The sequence below is a fragment of the Echinops telfairi genome, unplaced genomic scaffold (assembly GCF_000313985.2).
Source record: "Echinops telfairi isolate 266 unplaced genomic scaffold, ASM31398v2 ScPeMD7_7467;HRSCAF=8505_1, whole genome shotgun sequence".
NCBI classification, from domain to species: Eukaryota; Metazoa; Chordata; class Mammalia; order Afrosoricida; family Tenrecidae; genus Echinops; species Echinops telfairi.
The window spans coordinates 24,627,531-24,633,285 of NW_022111368.1; the positions used below are offsets into that span (position 1 = coordinate 24,627,531).

General features: G+C 48.2%; 1 protein-coding gene across 8 annotated transcripts in view; it reads left to right on the top strand.

The window, feature by feature from the left end:
* Positions 1-991: 991 nt before the first annotated feature.
* Positions 992-5,755, top strand: part of CHST10 (carbohydrate sulfotransferase 10) — a 32,701-nt gene continuing 27,937 nt past the window's right edge. For 6 of the 8 annotated variants that reach the window (XR_006679457.1, XM_045283921.1, XM_045283922.1 and 3 more), the window contains exon 1: positions 992-1,054. The gene's annotated coding sequence lies outside the window, so the exon portion shown is untranslated. The remainder of the gene's footprint in view (positions 1,055-5,755) is intronic. The other 2 variants (XM_045283919.1, XM_045283916.1) reach the window with 2 other exon arrangements.

Genomic DNA, 5,755 nt, shown 5'->3' on the forward strand with positions numbered 1-5,755 from the left:
GTTAAATATTTATTTTGCCAGCTAACTCTATTAAATCTGCAGTCTCTCTAATTCCCAGAGTTTGGCTCGTTTCCAGTTATTCATTATATGACATTTGGCTAGAATTTGCCAAGTGCTGAGGGTTGAAGGAATACAAAATTCAGAGGACATCTTGCATTGAAAAAAATGGAGAGTCTTAGGTAGAATCCCTGTCCCACTACCAAACATGTAAAACAGGTATAATAGGATTTGACTATTTTCATTCCTAAATTACTTCATTTCCATAATAAGCTCTGTGGAAGAGTCTTTTGAACAGTTAGCTTTCTGGGCTAATATTTAGAATATTCATTCATTTACCAAAAAATCCAAATACCTCAGAGGTCCTGTGGGTTCAGTTTCAAACCACCCCAATAAAGAGACTGTCACGAGGTAAATGACATAGATTTTGTTCTTTCCCATGGCATATAAAAATCAAGTTTCCACTACACTGCAGCAGTTTGAGTGTGCCATAACATTTAGTATATGGGGAGGAGACGTAATGGCTTAGTGGTTATGAGTGGGGCTGCTAACCAGAAAGGTTCGCAGTTTGAAACCACCAGTTGCTCCACAGGAGAAAGATGGACTTTTTATTCCCATTAAGAGTTACAGTCTCAGAAATCGACAGAGGCGGTTCTGCCCTGGCTGATGGGGTTGCCAGAAGTCCGCATCAGCAGGGAATTTGGTTTTGTTTTTAGGACCTAGAGACATGCAGTGAGCTTTGCTTTTGGTAAACAGTGCCGATCGACTTGGAAGCAGGGTAGGCAGAAAACGTCATTTTGTTAAAAAAACAAACAAAACGCATTATCTGCAAGGCGCAATAAAATGAGGTACACCTGTACACTCCACTTCCTTAAGACTTGTTGCATAAAATAATGCGTGAAAAACCCAAGTGGTTAATTCTTGCTAAAGTGTAAACCCAATTGTATTGACCTTATACATTTAATGATCTTTATTGTTTAATTGTCCTCTACAGTGACACGCAGAACTAAGAACTTCGGGCCAGTACAGCACGACACAGGAACCGCAGCCCCAGCAGGTACGTGGATGAGAACAGCCGCCCACCAGTCAGTGGAGAGTCTTGTTACTTGGTATTCTTTCCGCTTCCTGTCTTGCTCATCTGAAATACCTCACCCAAAAAACCAAAGCTACTGCTTTTGAATGGATTCCAACCTGCACTTACCTCTAGGGTGACCTATATGAGTAGACCTGTTCCTTAGGATTTCCAAGACTATAAATCTTTGTGGGAGCAAACAGCCAGCCTCCTCTTTCTTCCTGCCCAGGGGCTGGTGGCTTTGAACCACCAATAATGTGATTAACAGCCTACTGCTTAACCCAGTGTGCCATCAGGGGTTCGTATGGTGATCTTAAGGAATATATAAAAAATTCTTGAGTAAGAGTGCATGCATGTGTGTTCGAAATGTTTTCTTCAATGTAAAAATCTCGGCATTTTGTTGGACTGGCTATCTGCTAGCAGTGCCTGGCACGTAGTATACCCCGTGCAGGTGTTTGCTCTTCATCAGCATTGTTTGTCATGAGAAAGCATCATTCCTAATCTCATAAAGGCATCTCCACTGGACTGAGGGAGAGGTGTTTATTCTGGCAACTTATGACGATAAATCATGCAAGGAGGATAACCCGTCATGGTGATGGCAGCGCCGACAAAGGCAGTTTCTGAACTGATGCGGAGGAAAACTCACTAGCAGTAGAAAGACCTCAGACAGTGAAATAGAACTTTACATAACGAACTCATATGCCAGGTTCTTGTATTGAATTGTAATGTAATCATATGCCTTTATGGATGAGGTAATTCCTTCAAACCAAACCCATCCAGTTGATTCCAACTCAGGTCTATCAGAAACCCATGCTCAGCTGGCTTTTCCAGGGCTGAACTTTGGGGACTGATGACCAGGGCTCCCCCACCCCTGCCCAGGTGCTTCTGGGTTGACTTGACCCTCCATCCTTTCTGTTAGTAGCTGTGCTTGTTAATCATTTGCCCGCCTAGAAGGGTAATTCAGAACCAGAAGACGTGAATAAAAAGCAAACCAAACTCACGGCCATCTAGTCAATTCTGACTCATGCTGACCCGATAGGACAGGGTAGAAAGTCTTTGTTCTGTGGAGTGGCTGATGGTTTCGAACTGCTGACCTTGCAGTTAGCAGGCCAACGCGTAACCTTACCCAGGGCTCCTAAATGGTTAGTAGTAAAATGTCTCTCCTTGCTCCACCCTCAGCTAACTGGTGTCCCTTCTTCCTCATAACCTGCTCAAGAGTGGTCAGTTTCTTGTGCACTGACAAGGGTTTCTTTGTGTTGTTTTTCACGGAGGCTCCTTTAATGTTTGGCTGGGTTTTGCAAGAATGATAAGACTTGGACACTGAACCCTTGGATCCTCCCCCCGCCCCCCAATCCCCGGGGTGGGTGACATGTGCCGGAGTTGGGAACCCAGTAGTCCCCATCTCAGTAAAGGGACATTGACAGGAGCCCAGGGTAACTAAAAGGGTGGTTTGCTTGAAAGAACTGAAGTGGAATGAAAGGTGGCCTTCCTCCAGAATGAGCAGGTGGGGAGACCATACATCAACAAAATCAAATGCATGCATGTGTGTGCATGTGTGGGTGTATCATAGGCAGGGGTCACAAAGCAGAGATCTTAGGGGAATAGTTACAAACTGTTTGAATGTGCCTTTGTGTATTTAACTGCGACAAGGTCATGTTAACCAAACATTACTATGCAAAGCACAAGGTGACTACCACTATTGTATCCCGTCTGCTGGTAAGCACACAAGACAATCCTTGCACCCACCATCTGTCTGCTGTAAGCCCCATTTGGCCACTCAACCTTCCTCCACTGGAAGGAGCCTCAGCACCTTGAACATAATTGCACAGAGTTGCTGCCTGCCCTTGCCTCCTCACCTGGACGACTTCCCCTTCTGTGCATGATGCACACCAGCCTGGCCGCTGTTGGGAGACTAAGTGTGAGACCAGGCCCTTAACCCACATGCCTGCCTGATGGGCTCCCTCCCCCTGCCCTGCCTCTTCTTGAAGCCATCCCCTTTCCAAGACCTTTATCCCCGTGTCCTTCTTCAATAATCCCAACACCACTTGCACAGTCTAGCCCCGAACAGCTTGGCGTGGCCTGTCTAGACTAAAGCCCCCTGAGAACAGGATGTAGGAAAGCCCCAGCCTGCCTTCAGAGCAAGGGCTTGGTAAATGTTTGCTGAGCAAATGAACATTTGGAAAAGAGCCCATTTAAACTGGGCGACTAGGGCTCGTTAACCCAAGGATTTTTCAGAACCGTAATAAGCTGTGCTCATTGTAAGTCGGCCCTGCAGGTGGAGTCAGACCCCAAGCACAATGTAAGAAAGGCTTTGTACAACTCAAATGGATGGAGGGAGGGGGGCAGCTTGGCAGGAAGGTTATTTGCAGCCCAGCACAATGAATCAATCCCTAAGCATCTTTCTAGAAAAGCTCAGGGAGGGAAAACTCGTATCAAAGTACCAGAGCCATTGTGAGTAATTAGAAACCTGCAGCGTGGGTGCTGTCTTTGTATCTTAGAGGGGAGGGGGACGATGAGGATTTCTTACAGGCTGAGTGATGTTCTTGCTCTCCTGACCCTGTTTTCCTCACAGGGTCTTAGGTCTCTGAACCACCAGGCAGGACTTGAGAGTTTCCAAAGAGCCCCAGACCCTGGAGCTTGGTTTCCAAGCCTGACATCTTGACAAGTGAAAATCCCATGAAATCAATGGGAATAGCAAAGCCGGGAAGACAGGTGTACAGACTCCCTGGGAGTGGGGTGACTCTGCTCAGGGCAGCGCATAGTAAGCAGAGGGGCCGGGCACACTCAGGTTGGCCACCATTAGCAGGAGGGGATACTTTGGGGGTTGTCTTGGTTCCTTGAACAAAGGGGAGTTAATTACAGGAAATGTCAGGCTGTTTAAAAGCCATTTGTCAAGCCTGCAGGGAGAGCCTTTTACAGAGCCCTGGGGGAAGGACTGTTCTGGGCCAGGCCTCAGTCCCCCTGCAGATGAAAACCGTGAGCCCTGATGGTGCCTTTTCTGGGCAGGACCATGCAGGAAGTTCACCAATTTCCTCCCCTAAGCCGCTTGCTGTCCTGAGGTCTTCAGCCAGCTGAGAGGGTCAAAGGCTCAGTGAACTCGAAGGGTCTTTCATTTTGTTCAGCCAGTGGCTGACCATCACTGGGATTTTCCCAAGGCCAGACAAGCTGCACTTCTGCAGTTTAGTCCCTGTGGATCAGAGGTGGGGAACCACCGTCCTTTACAATGCGGGGCGTGAAATCATCAATACCAACTAACATCGCATGCCTCACCCAAGAGAAGCTGTTCCAGCCATCACATTAGGGGTGACTTAATCAGATGCTTGACCAAATATAGCAGACGAATTTGATAATTGTGTCTGGCCCCACGAGTGGTCCTTGGCAGAAAAAGGCTCCCCACCCCTGCTGCAGATGGTACCTGTCAAAGTGCTTGCTAGATAAGAGTGAAACAGCGGCGCCCTGATGGGAGGACCTGTTAAACCTGTTAAACCTCCTAAACCTCCTATTGCTGCTTCTCCAGAACACTTAGTGACTCCGAGCATTGACAGTGGCCAGTGGACTAGAAGCCCATTGCTGCTCATTTTCCTTCCTTCCTGAAACAGGAGGAGGAGGTGGTAGGAAGAGTGGGTATCATGTGAGGATGCCTGGGATCTGCATTTGAACAAGAGCTCCGGGGATCCATGTGGGCATTCTAATTTGAGAAGTCGGGTCTGGGGAAGCAACTCTGCACCCGCCCGCAGCTCTCTCCTCTGCTGCTCATTAGGATGATCTGCAGAGCTTTCCCAGCCTGCGTGAACATCACCTCCAAAGATTCTTGTTTCTCTGTGCCAGTGTTGTTGAGGTAGTCATGCACAGACACATCTTTAAAGCTGGGGTTTTAATGTCCAGCCAGACTGGGAACTGCTGCCTTGGGCAGGAAGTCTGGCGTCATGAGGTAGAAGCCTCGATACAGATGGCCTGCCACCACAAAGCAGAAGTCTGCTGTGGTTAACTGGGGGTCCCACCCCCCGAAGTGTAAAGCCCTGCACATCAGATGGGAGGGATCTGGTGTCCCCAGGCCAAAGCTGGGTTTGTTTATCCCTAATTAGATGTCGAGGAGCCCTGGTGGTATAGTGGTTATATGTCGGTCTGCGATCTGAAAGGCCAGCAGTTTGAAACCATCAGCCTTTCCTTAGGAGAAAGAGGGGGCTTTCTACTTGTGTAAACAGTGACAGTCTCTGAAACTCGGGGCAGTTCTACCCTGCCTTATTGGGATCCACTCGAAGGCAGGGAGTTTGGCTTGGGTTTTAAGTGGATGTCTTGGAGTGACCTTAGAAAGACAGAGATTGCTGAGCAACTGCAATTGGAGAACCAAAACGAAGCCCTCACTGCCATCGAGTCAATCCCAACTCAGGGTGACCCTCTAGGGCAGAAGGGAACTGCAACTCTACAGGAATAGAAAGCCGCATCTTTCTCCCTCCGAACGGCTGGTGGTTCTGAACTGCTGGCCTTGTGATTAGCAGCCCATCTCGTCACCCAATAGGCTGCCAGGACTCCTTTGTCTGCCAGAGAAGTAGCTTAGGGGTTAAGTCCCATCACCTCACTGTCACCTTCCTTCTTATTTAAAACTCTTGCGTGACACCGGCCCCGCCTAAGGTGAAGACCAGTTCCTGACCCACTCCATGAGGCGCTGCGCTGAGTCCCATCGCT